At 37.2% G+C, this 14,155-nt stretch overlaps 1 non-coding gene across 1 annotated transcript; it reads right to left on the reverse strand.

The window, feature by feature from the left end:
- Nucleotides 1-7: 7 nt before the first annotated feature.
- TRNAE-CUC (transfer RNA glutamic acid (anticodon CUC)) lies at nt 8-80 on the reverse strand. The gene has a single exon. It is a non-coding gene; the product is annotated as a tRNA-Glu (tRNA).
- Nucleotides 81-14,155: the final 14,075 nt, after the last annotated feature.

The following is a 14,155-nucleotide window of genomic DNA, read 5'->3' on the forward strand; positions in this document are numbered from 1 at the left end:
TTAAAAATTCCGTTGCCGGGACTTGAACCCGGGTCTTTCGGGTGAGAGCCGAATATCCTGACCAACTAGACTACAACGGAAGTTGAAATTTTTTGGTTAAGTTTTAATTTTGTTACATAATTGTTATGCATTATTTTTAATTAATGATAATTAATGGGAATATATGTTGCTATATTTTATTAATACTACGCAAGTATACGCAATCAAATAGTAAATCTCACACAGGTGAGGTCGATCCCACAGGGAATTGGATTAAATACCACTAAACTATACTTATAATTCTATCTGGCGAATCAAAAGTAATTATTATTTAAAAATAGTAAAGTATGAAAGTAATTCAGAAAACTTAATAACACAATTGAAAGTTGAGCAAGATGAGATAATAGGGAGGAGAATCCTGTTGTTGTTTACCCAAATCGTTAATGCTTAATTACTATCCTATTCTTGAAGTGAATGACAGATTATGAAATAACCTAGCTCCTTTCAGATCTTCTAGATTCTAAATCACATGTTATCTAATTAATTCCTTAATTAAACTAACATGAAATCAGCATTAAGTAATAATCTACTCGTCACATAAGTCATGTGAATACTTTCGTTTCACATAGAACATCGATTATCTTAATTTTAGCATTCTCAATTCTCACTTTTCAGATTTTGAATTGAGATCATAGAACATGCACAAGGTGATCAATCTTAAACATGAAATTAAACACAAATTAAGATAATTTCACAAACAAGAATGGAGGAATGGCAATTAAACATTAACTAGGCAAAACATTAAACAACAATCATCATCCTCCCTAAATGGGAAATTTAGTTTAGAAATAAATCCATAACCATTCCTATGACAATATTCAACATAAATAAATTAAAGAGGAATAGAGAAAGAACCGTTGGTGGATGAATTCGGGTCTTCACTTTGATTTTCTCTCGCTCTTCCCCGCCTCTTTCTGCTGTGTTTTAGGGTTCCAAATCGCCTCCCTGACTTTCAATCGCAGTTTTCTATTTATAATTGAAATTTAGGGTTCGATGGACGAAAATGCCCCTGGTCCGTACGGGATCTCGCCGCGGCCAAGCTTCCTCTCGCCACGGCGAGAAATTGCCAAATTTAGGCTCTCTCTGTATCTCGTAACTCGCCGCGGCGAGCCTCTTCATCGCCGCGGCGATCGATGCTTCGAATTCTCGAGATCTACCGCGGCCAAGTTGTGTTTACCGCGGCCGGATATGCACAAAAACTCAAAAATTGAGTTTTCTTCGGCCAAAGACGTCTTTTAATGAATTTACGCACCCGAGACCTCTTTTATTCCAAAGAACCTGAAAACATAGAAAACAAGCGTAATTCCGTCCCAACACAGCTAGAAATGCACATAAATTGGATCCAAAACATAGGCTAAAAATAGCCTAACAAACTCCCCCAAACTGACTCTTTACTCGTCCCCGAGTAAACTAAGACTAAACTAAAAAAAAACTGACAATGATAGCTGAACTTTCCAACAATTTAATTGTTACCACCACCTGCACAACTTCAATCCATCAATAACCAGAATTTCAACTTGCCAACTCTAAGAACTAAGTTGAATGTGCAATTTACAAGTAAGTAATTCATACAAACATAAAGCATCGCAATTTCCATCAATATCACAACTGTTCTAACTTTCCAACATCCCACTAACACATGATCAATAAGTTTGAATGACATACCTCTCTCCACTAATGTTGACAAATTTCTATTTGGAATCAATAGGTCTTTTTCGGTTAGCATCACATGGCTTAGGTACATGGGTAGGTGAGAAGTCATTTAGGCTATACTATACCATAAGCACAATTATACCAAACAAACCTAGACAATTCTTTTGCTTTCTTTCCATATATCCCAAAAACAGAAATAAGAGATTGCAATTTTTCTTATGTGTGTACCTCATAATTTTCTTAACTTTTTTTTTCAAGAAGACACATTTTTTTTTTCTTTCATAGGCACAACACACAATATTCTTATATTTTTTTTTTTTCAATCTCTCATTCCTACACTTTATATTTTTTCACTTACAGCACTTATTCCCCCCAAACTTGCTTCAAGGCTCATGGCATAATAAGATATGTTCAGGGTGAAAAGAGTTTAAGATAACGAATTTAGCTCAGTTAAGTGGTGAAAAATTTTTAAAACAGGCTAAGGCTCAACTTTGGGTATACTAAGGATAAAACTTTTTTTAGGTAGGCTTGAAAGGCTCAATCGTTCCAAAGAAAACTTGCCTAAATCACTTTCCAAACAAAAATCATCAAGGATTTCGCTTCAAGAGAGTATGTCAAACAAATTTTATTCCATGTTAAACCAATCATTCCACAATCCAAGTAGAACAAAAGTGATATGCGTCAAAAATAAATATTTTACATCTACATGAGCAACCTTCTAATACACATCCAATTTAATTCAAAAAGTTATGAGTCAAGCACACAATTAAGATTTTAATCCATTGCACAAGTGAATAACAGTAGTTCAATCAATATTCCAGCTCAGATATCAATACATGACACTAACAAAAAACTAACTAAACGAAAAAAAACTGAAATAAACTGAAAAAAATTAAATCTCTCCCCCCAAACTAAAGATGCACATTGTCCCCAATGTGTTATTATAAAATTGTGGTTGAGAGAGACTTACCTGAGCGCCACATCAACAAGCGGTTGACGCCCGTAATAAGCGTCATGCAAGACAACTTGAAAATTGTTGTTGTACTTGCCTTCAAGCTTGGCAAGTGATGAGTTTGAACCAAAATCAGCACCAACAACATAAGACTTTGGATGATGAGCTTGGGGAGAAGCCTTTCGTAGCTCGTAGAGGATATGATATGATGTAGATGAAATATATGGATTCATTGGTGGTTTATCAGTCAATATCATTGATGAAGTCGAAACAATGATGCCATGTTCTTCTTCATCCTCCAATGTCACAGTTTCTACACTTTCATCTAACAACCCTTCTTCTTGTTGCTCACTCTCCACTTGGCTATCCATACCCTCACTTGTGATTTCATATTCAATGATTTCCTCTTCACAAGGATCTTGATCTTCAATTGTAGGCTCATTATCCTCCTTGTATTCAAATAATGACCCTTCTTCATTGTACCAACAACTCTCATAACTTTCATCATTGGAGTTATTACATTCTGAATCATGAGTCATTGAATTATCACATAAGGATCTCACCATGTCAGTTAAGCGGTTAATCTCTCCTGGAAGTGATTGTAGAAGTGATAGAAGTTGCTCCTCTTTTTCAGTTTGTTGGGATGAATTCGGGCAATAAGGTGGATATTGGTGACTCCAACCCTGAAGTGATGGATCCCAATGCCAGTCGTAATCAAAATCTGCCATATCATTCAACAGATTTATTACGTCATAACCTCTCATTAATAGAGGCGCTCCAGTGACCTCTGCTCCATAATCAACCCAGTTTCTTGTTTCATCATTAAGTCCGTTATAAAAGAGCCACGTAAAACATCCACTTGAGAAAGTGGGATAACATCTCTCTCCAAGCTCTTTAAATCTCCTCCAAGCATAATAGAATGGTTCATTGTGTTGTTGGGCAAAATCCTCAAGATATAGCATCTGGACTTATCTTGCAGGTCAAACTCATAAGTAACACATTAGTAAAATTAAAAGAAAAATAAAACTAAATTAGTACTAAAAAGAATAAACACTTAAAACAACAAAATTAATACTAAAATCAAAAAGAAAAACTAAATTAGAACAAAATTTAATTTTTAATAATATTACAAAATTTAATCTAAAAGAAACAGATTAGAAATAAGCAAAAAAAAATTAACCAAAGTAGAAGTTAGTATAATTTTATGTAATATCAATCTTTATACAATTCCCCGGCAACGGCGCCAAAAACTTGTTGCTATATTTTATTAATACTACGCAAGTATACGCAATCAAGTAGTAAATCTCACACAGGTGAGGTCGATCCCACAGGGAATTGGATTAAATACCACTAAACTATACTTATAATTCTATCTGGCGAATCAAAAGTAATTATTATTTAAAAATAGTAAAGTATGAAAGTAATTCAGAAAACTTAATAACACAATTGAAAGTTGAGCAAGATGAGATAATAGGGAGGAGAATCCTGTTGTTGTTTACCCAAATCGTTAATGCTTAATTACTATCCTATTCTTGAAGTGAATGACAGATTATGAAATAACCTAGCTCCTTTCAGATCTTCTAGATTCTAAATCACATGTTATCTAATTAATTCCTTAATTAAACTAACATGAAATCAGCATTAAGTAATAATCTACTCGTCACATAAGTCATGTGAATACTTTCGTTTCACATAGAACATCGATTATCTTAATTTTAGCATTCTCAATTCTCACTTTTCAGATTTTGAATTGAGATCATAGAACATGCACAAGGTGATCAATCTTAAACATGAAATTAAACACAAATTAAGATAATTTCACAAACAAGAATGGAGGAATGGCAATTAAACATTAACTAGGCAAAACATTAAACAACAATCATCATCCTCCCTAAATGGGAAATTTAGTTCAGAAATAAATCCATAACCATTCCTATGACAATATTCAACATAAATAAATTAAAGAGGAATAGAGAAAGAAACTGTTGGTGGATGAATTCTGGGTCTTCACTTTGATTTTCTCTGCTCTTCCTGCCTCTTTCTGCTGTGTTTTAGGGTTCCAAATCGCCTCCCTGACTTTCAATCGCAGTTTTCTATTTATAATTGAAATTTAGGGTTCGATGGACGAAAATGCCCCTAGTCCGTACGGGATCTCGCCGCGGCCAAGCTTCCTCTCGCCACGGCGAGAAATTGCCAAATTTAGGCTCTCTCTGTATCTCGTAACTCGCCGCGGCGAGCCTCTTCATCGCCGCGACGACTGATGCTTCTGAATTCTCGAGATCTAGCCGCGGCCAAGTTGTGTTTAGCCGCGGCCAGATATGCACAAAAACTCAAAAATTGAGTTTTCTTCGGCTCAGCACGTCTTTTAATGAATTTCTGCACCCGAGACCTCTTTTATTCCAAAGAACCTGAAAACATAGAAAACAAGCGTAATTCCGTCCCAACACAGCTAGAAATGCACATAAATTGGATCCAAAACATAGGCTAAAAATAGCCTAACAATATTGTAACGCCCTTACTTACGTAAAATAAGATGCCATAAATAAACTAGCGTTAAGATACTAATGTTGCCTTTATTTTAAAAAAAAACACTTTTCAAAACATGGGTACCCAGTTGAAAATAAAGTATTACCACTTAGGGAAAAGTAATAGAAAATTTAAACGACAACATCCTCGATAAGTTTAATAAATTAAAAAAAAACTTTCAGCGGAAGATGGCCAAGACCACACGCAGTTACATGATCACACGAGATACACCCCATGCTGCCCAGACTCAACTTGTCACCAAAAGCTTACAGGCTTACTTATCTGCACATAGGGGGTAAATAAGGGGTGAGCTGCAAAGCCCAGTAAGGAAAACAAAATACTATGTACCAGCATTCACACATCATAGCACAAACATATACATCAAACATACAACAACCTAATCATAAGTATAAATAGAGGCAGCCACACAAATACTGAAATACCACATACTCACACTCACAATCACACACCAGCTTCCATACAAATCTGGAGTGTCTTACGTTCTTAACCAGAACGCAGTACCAATAACCAGTGCACCCTTACGTACACTGCCTTACTTACCACATCACCATACATGTGTGGTTTCCAACCACTTCCAAGTACCTGGAACATGATTAAACAGCCATATACAATCCATCGACAAAACACTAATATTTCACCGAAACTATCACATTCCACAGTTTCAATACAATTTATTCAAGCAGTCATACTAGGTACTCAAACCATATAAAAAGCAAGTATAAAGTATAATTATTTTTCCTTACCTCAACTCCGCTGTAATTAACTCTTACGATACCTTCTAGGCCCTATAACAATTAGTGAAACCCTTAGTCCACCGATAAACTCAATATATTTATTACTCTTACTGTACAGCAAGTTTAACCTAGAATTTGACATATAAAACGTTTGAATTAGAAGTCCTACTGTTCACAAAGTTTTTAGTTAATTGAAAGACCTTTCTAACGGTATAAAGATCATCAAAATCGGAGCTATAATCTAGGAGTTATGCATGTTTTCTCAAAACAGTTTCTTTAAAATCCTGGATCACGCCGATTTCTGAATACAGCCTAAAAATAAATGTTTTAAAAATAGTTACACCCTGATCTAGACAATACTTTCTTCATAAAAAATGTAGCTATTTTCCTAAGCTTTAAAACGAGATAAAGATCTTTTAAAATGGATCGAAATTGAGAGAGATATTGAATTTTTACTGAAGACACTTTTTCTGAAACGAAACTTAAAACGAAATACCATAACCGAGTAAAGATCCTAACTTTTGACTGGTAAGAACTCCGAACTAGGGAAAGGTTTCTTCAAAGAAAATATGGATTATTGAATTATCTTTCTAACAGTACAAGAATCGCTTGAAAATAATAGATATCGAGAGAGATATGACACTTTTACTAAGGCAATATCGAAAAGAAATTTGAAAAACTGTAAATCGACAGTCTGTAAAACATGAATTTTTTGACATCGAAATATTCAGAATTAGGAAAGAGTTTCTTCATAGAAAATATAGATCATTAAATTATCTTTAAAACGGTACCTAGATCACTGAAAACGGACCTATGGGGAGAGAGATATGATAGTTTTATGAAAGCCTATTTCTCTGAAAACGAAAATAAAAACAAGTACGAATTTTACCTGAAGATTTTGAAGACACGGAACGATGATCGGTTGATTGCTAACCCCGAAGCTCTTAAGATTAAAACAATTGATTTGGTTCAATAGAGAGAATAAAAAAAAAGAAATTGAGAGATGGTGAGAATAAGGGAATACGATACTATCTGGCTGCTAGGGTTATAGAGTATATACGTATATAACATATCGTATAATAGGTTTAAATTTAAAAATAAATATCTAACTAATCAGATAAAATTATGCTGATTTAAATTTAAATTTTAAATTTTAAACTAACTAACTAATCTAATGCTTCACTATTTATTTATCTCACTATTTAATATATATATATATCATTTTTTTTCTAATCACACACGCACAACAACAACAACAACAACAACAACAACAACAATAATAATAATAATAATAATAATAATAATAATAATAATAATAATAATAAAAATAAACTGGATATTACATTCTACCCTCCTTAAAGGAAATTTCGTCCTCGAAATTAGACTTACCAAAAAGTTCGGGGTACTGTTCTTTCATGTCTCCCTCCATTTCCCACGTTGCCTCCCTTTCTGAACGGTTGCTCCACGTAACTTTTACTAGAGGAATACTTTTGGACCTTAACTCCTTCGTTCCTCTCTCTATAATGCGAACTGGTCGCACTTCATAACTCAAGTCCTGCTTTAGCTCCATTCTTTCATAGTTCAGCACGTGTGATGGATCCGACACGTATTTTCGTAGCATAGAAATATGGAACACATTATGCGTCTCAGCTAATACTGGTGGCAATGCCAGTCGATAAGCTACCTGTCCCACTCTGTCCAATATCTCAAAAGGACCTATAAATCTTGGACTTAGCTTTCCTCGCTTTCCAAAACGCATAACCCCTTTCATAGGTAACACTCGAAGGAACACTTTATCACCCACTGCAAATTCCACATTCCGTCTCTTTGCGTCGGCATAACTTTTCTGGCGGCTTTGTGCAGTTACCATTCTATTTGGAATCTTTTCTACCGCTTCAGTGGCCTCTCTTACTAGGTCTGGGCCTAAGTATCGCTTTTCACCAACCTCATCCCAGTGTAGTGGTGATCGACACTTCCTCCCATACAACATTTCATAGGGTGCCATCCCTATTGTAGATTGATAGCTATTGTTGTACGAGAACTCCATTAGCGGCAAATAGTTACTCCAGTTACCTGGAAAATCCAACGCACAAGCTCGTAGCATGTCTTCTAGTATTTGAATAGTTCGTTCCGATTGTCCATCAGTTTGAGGATGGAATGCTGTACTCAACTTCAGTTTTGTGCCCAAAGCACTTTGCACACTTTCCCAAAACTTAGAAGTAAAAACTGAACCTCTATCAGATACAATGGTCTTTGGGACTCCGTGTAGCCTTACAATTTCTTTTACATACAGTTCAGCATATTGCTCTGCATTGTAATTAGTGCGCACAGGCAGAAAATGTGTTGATTTCGTGAGTCTGTCGATAATCACCCAGATGGAATCCTGTTGTTTACTGTTCTTTGGTAACCCTGTCACAAAATCCATAGCAATATCTTCCCATTTCCACTCAGGAATATCAAGAGATTGCAACAGCCCCGCAGGTCTCTGGTGTTCGGCCTTAACTTGCTGGCAGGTAAGACATTTTGCTACAAATTTTGCTATATCATTTTTCATACCCGGCCACCAATACCTACCTTTCAGATCATTGTACATTTTGGTTGATCCTGGGTGTAAAGAATAGGGTGTAGTGTGCGCCTCTTGTAAGATTTTTGATTGCAACTCCGCTTTCTTAGGTACACACACCCTTGTCTTGTATAGTAGAATACCCTCTTCATTAACTGAGAAGTCCCCGGCTTTCCCATTTTGTAGTTCGACCCGCTTCTTGATTAAAAACTCATCTTGGGCTTGTTCTTCTTTGATATTCTCTAATAAATTTGATTCAATTGTGAGGTTAGCTAGCTTTCCTGTTACTAACTCTATTCCAGATCTCTCGATTTCCTGTTGCAGCGACACTTTTAATGCCCTTAACATTGATAAGCTTGCATAGTTGCGTCTGCTAAGTGCATCCGCCACTACATTAGCCTTTCCAGGATGGTACAGTATCTCACAATCGTAATCTTTTACCAGTTCCAACCACCGCCTCTCGTCTCATGTTGAGCTCTTTCGCGTAAAGAAGTATTTTAGGCTTTTGTGATCTGTGTATATTTCACACTTCTCTCCATAGAGGTAGTGCCTCCAGATTTTCAATGCAAAGACCACTGCTGCCAACTCTAAGTCATGAGTTGGGTACCTTGTCTCATACTCCTTTAGCTGCCTAGAGGCATAGGCTACCACCTTCTCATTCTGCATCAACACACAGCCGAGCCCTTGCTTTGATGCGTCGCAATATACTACAAATTTGTCTTTGTTAGTTGGAACACACGGGACAGTCTTGTTATGAGTTTATCTTTCAATGTCTGAAAGCTTTCCTCACATTTATCTGTCCATGCAAATTTTTGTTGCTTTCGAGTCAAATTCGTCAATGGTGTGGCTATTTTTGAGAACCCTTCAACGAATCTCCTATAATATCCAGCTAGTCCGAGAAAACTCCGAACCTCACTTGCGGTTTTTGGTTTTGGCCAGCTCTTCACTGCTTCAATTTTCGCAGGGTCCACCTCTACCCCATCTTTGGACACTATATGGCCTAGAAACGCCACTTTCTCCAACCAGAACTCACACTTTTTGAATTTGGCGTACAATTGGTGCTCTTTGAGTCTACTTAGAGTTAGCCTTAAGTGCTCCTCATGCTCTTCCATTGTCCTTGAATAAATGAGTATGTCATCAATGAATACCACCACAAACTTGTCAAGATATTCCTTGAATACTCTATTCATTAAATCCATGAAGGATGCTGGGGCATTGGTTAACCCAAATGACATCACTAGAAATTCATAATGCCCATACCGTGTTCGAAATGCCGTCTTTGCTATATCTTCCTCTCGGACTTTCAATTGGTGGTACCCAGATCTCAAGTCGATCTTTGATAAGACGATCGCCCCTTGTAACTGATCAAACAAATCATCGATGCGAGGCAAGGGATACTTGTTCTTTATAGTCACTTTGTTCAGCTCTCGATAGTCTATACACATCCGCATACTACCGTCCTTCTTCTTGACGAACAACACTGGCGCACCCCAAGGTGAGTAACTTGGTCTAATGAATCCCTTGTCTAAAAGATCTTGTAGTTGAGCCTTCAATTCCTTCAATTCATTGGGAGCCATGCGGTATGGAGCCCTCGAGATTGGTGCTGTGCCTGGCGCTAACTCAATCACAAATTCTATCTCTCTATCTGGGGGTAGCCCTGGTAGGTCTTCCGGAAAAACTTCTTGGAATTTACATACTATGTGGACATTCTCTGGCTTGAGGGTGGTTTCTCTGGACTTGTCTACTATGCTGGCCAAGTATGCTTGACATCCCGCACGTATCATCTTTTGTGCCTTTAGGGCTGTAACTAGCGGTAAGCTTGACTTGACTTTGATTCCTTCAAATATGAATGCCTCTCCCGTATTCGTGGGTGAAAGTCACTCGTCCTCTTTCTATAGCCTATTGTTGCTCCATGTCGTGATAGCCAATCCATACCCAAGATAAGATCGTAATCCCTCATCTCCAGCTCTATCAGATCTCCACTAAGTTCCTTGTCTGCAATCCTTATTGGCGCATCCCGCACTCCTCTAGATGATATCATAACCTCGCCCGAGGGCAACTCCGTCATGAACTTATAACTAAAGTTTACATACGGTAGTTCTAACTTATCTATCATCTTTAAAGCAATAAATGAGTGCGTAGCTCCAGAATCAAATAAAACAGTACATAGTTTTTCAGAGATAGAAATCTGACCTGCAACCACAGTGTTACTAGTCTCAGCCTCCCCTGCGGTTAGTGCAAATACTCGAGCCGGGACAAGTTTGTCATCCTTGAGTTGATCACCTTTTTGTGGACGAGTCCTTCTTATAGTGGCCTGGTTGCCCACACTTGTAACAAGTCTTGCCTTTCAGTCGACATTCTCCCGGATGCTTACGACCACATGTTGGGCATAGCGGGTACTCCACATATGGCTTCTTCCCTTTGTAGTTATTGGACCCTATCTTGTTTCTCTTGTCGGCTTCGTTGTGTTGGTTACTTGGCAGTTTTCTTTTGTTATCACCACCTCCATTACTGGCCTTTCTGGCCTCCCACCTTGCTGTATTGTCTTTCTGTATACGACTTTCACACAACTCAGCTTCTAGGGCTTTTTCTAGTACCTCAGCATACGTGGTTGCCCTTACTCCTGACATCGCTATGTCCCGACTTATTCGGGAGTCGAGCCCTTCAAGAAAACGATGAATCCTCGTAAACTCGCAGGAACCGTATCCGTGGCAAACTTTGCTAATCCGTCAAATTGGCGAGCATACTGCAGAATCGTAGACTTACCCTGCCTCAAGTTTGTGAACTCATTAACTCTAGCTGAGCGTATTGCTTCACTGTAGTATTTTTTGTTAAAAACTTGTACAAAGTCAGCCCAGGTCATTGCGGCCACATCCCGTGTTTGTTTAATAACATCCCACCAGATGCGGGCATCCTTTTTCAATAAACTAGCAGCACAAGCTACACTATCTCCGTTACCGAGCCGCATGTACTCAACAATACCTTCCACTGTTCTTAACCATTCCTCAGCTTCCATTGGATCTGAGCCCCCTTCAAAATTTGGTGGGTGTTGCTTGCGGAACCTTTCATATATTGGTTCCCATCGACCCTCCGGCACAGGCATGTATTGCACCGGCAAAAATTGATGTTGTCCTTGATTGGGTTGTTCCTGACGGTTGTGAGCCTCTTCATCTCGCTTCCTAATTTCTTCCTTGAGACGAGCAACTTCTTGCGCCAAATCTTCTTGTTGTGGTGGCACCACTACAGGGGCGTTTTGGTGTTCTTGACCAACTACCCCAGCAGGGACTTCGTGGTTGCCCCCACCTTGACCTGGTTGTTGTCCATTTACAGGGGCATTTTGATTCTCCTGGATCACCGCCTCGGCAGGGACATGCTGGTTTCCCCTGCCTCGATCGCGACCTCGACCGTGAGCACCTCCTCGCCCCCGACCTCTAGCTCGGTCTCTTACAGCCGCTCTTTCATTCAACCGGATTGATCTTCTGGGTTCACCGTTTTCCATCAAATCCCTTAACTTGTTCTTCAAAAGAAAGGAGATGGTAGCGGTAAAAAAAAATAAAATAACCAAAGATGTATCCCGCTCAAAAAGGAAATATCTATACACTAAATTATATAAACTTAAAAAAAAAAACGTAAATCATCAAGCAACAATTCACCATGTAAAATAAATAAATAAATAAATAATCTTCACTCATAAAAAAAAATTACACTAATAAGAAAATTGTTTGAGTTATACTAAAATTCTAACTCCGAAGAATCAGTTAATTGTTTCGATTAACCATACCCTAAACTTCTAGCTAACTAAAGGAAAATTAAAAGATAAAGACTAAACCAAATTTAACATATAAGACATAACATATATAAAGCATACATACTTGATGACAAGTTGATCCTTTGCAGCGATGGTGTGTATGTCGCGTGAATTCAAGATCAATGTAACTGTGGCTCTGGTACCATTTGTAACGCCCTTACTTACGTAAAATAAGATGCCATAAATAAACTGGCGTTAAGATACTAATGTTGCCTTTATTTTAAAAAAAAACACTTTTCAAAACATGGGTACCCAGTTGAAAATAAAGTATTACCACTTAGGGAAAAGTAATAGAAAATTTAAACGACAACATCCTCGATAAGTTTAATAAATTAAAAAAAAACTTTCAGCGGAAGATGGCCAAGACCACACGCAGTTACATGATCACACGAGATACACCCCATGCTGCCCAGACTCAACTTGTCACCAAAAGCTTACAGGCTTACTTATCTGCACATAGGGGGTAAATAAGGGGTGAGCTGCAAAGCCCAGTAAGGAAAACAAAATACTATGTACCAGCATTCACACATCATAGCACAAACATATACATCAAACATACAACAACCTAATCATAAGTATAAATAGAGGCAGCCACACAAATACTGAAATACCACATACTCACACTCACAATCACACACCAGCTTCCATACAAATGCGGAGTGTCTTACGTTCTTAACCGTAACGCAAGACCAATAACCAGTGCACCCTTACGTACACTGCCTTACTTACCACATCACCATACATGTGTGGTTTCCAACCACTTCCAAGTACCTGGAACATGATTAAACAGCCATATACAATCCATCGACAAAACACTAATATTTCACCGAAACTATCACATTCCACAGTTTCAATACAATTTATTCAAGCAGTCATACTAGGTACTCAAACCATATAAAAAGCAAGTATAAAGTATAATTATTTTTCCTTACCTCAACTCCGCTGTAATTAACTCTTACGATACCTTCTAGGCCCTATAACAATTAGTGAAACCCTTAGTCCACCGATAAACTCAATATATTTATTACTCTTACTGTACAGCAAGTTTAACCTAGAATTTGACATATAAAACGTTTGAATTAGAAGTCCTACTGTTCACAAAGTTTTTAGTTAATTGAAAGACCTTTCTAACGGTATAAAGATCATCAAAATCGGAGCTATAATCTAGGAGTTATGCATGTTTTCTCAAAACAGTTTCTTTAAAATCCTGGATCACGCCGATTTCTGAATACAGCCTAAAAATAAATGTTTTAAAAATAGTTACACCCTGATCTAGACAATACTTTCTTCATAAAAAATGTAGCTATTTTCCTAAGCTTTAAAACGAGATAAAGATCTTTTAAAATGGATCGAAATTGAGAGAGATATTGAATTTTTACTGAAGACACTTTTTCTGAAACGAAACTTAAAACGAAATACCATAACCGAGTAAAGATCCTAACTTTTGACTGGTAAGAACTCCGAACTAGGGAAAGGTTTCTTCAAAGAAAATATGGATTATTGAATTATCTTTCTAACAGTACAAGAATCGCTTGAAAATAATAGATATCGAGAGAGATATGACACTTTTACTAAGGCAATATCGAAAAGAAATTTAAAAAAAAACTGTAAATCGACAGTCTGTAAAACATGAATTTTTTGACATCGAAATATTCAGAATTAGGAAAGAGTTTCTTCATAGAAAATATAGATCATTAAATTATCTTTAAAACGGTACCTAGATCACTGAAAACGGACCTATGGGGAGAGAGATATGATAGTTTTATGAAAGCCTATTTCTCTGAAAACGAAAATAAAAACAAGTACGAATTTTACCTGAAGATTTTGAAGACACGGAACGATGATCGGTTGATTGCTAA

This window comes from Cannabis sativa, chromosome 1, assembly GCF_029168945.1.
Source record: "Cannabis sativa cultivar Pink pepper isolate KNU-18-1 chromosome 1, ASM2916894v1, whole genome shotgun sequence".
NCBI lineage: Eukaryota > Viridiplantae > Streptophyta > Magnoliopsida > Rosales > Cannabaceae > Cannabis > Cannabis sativa.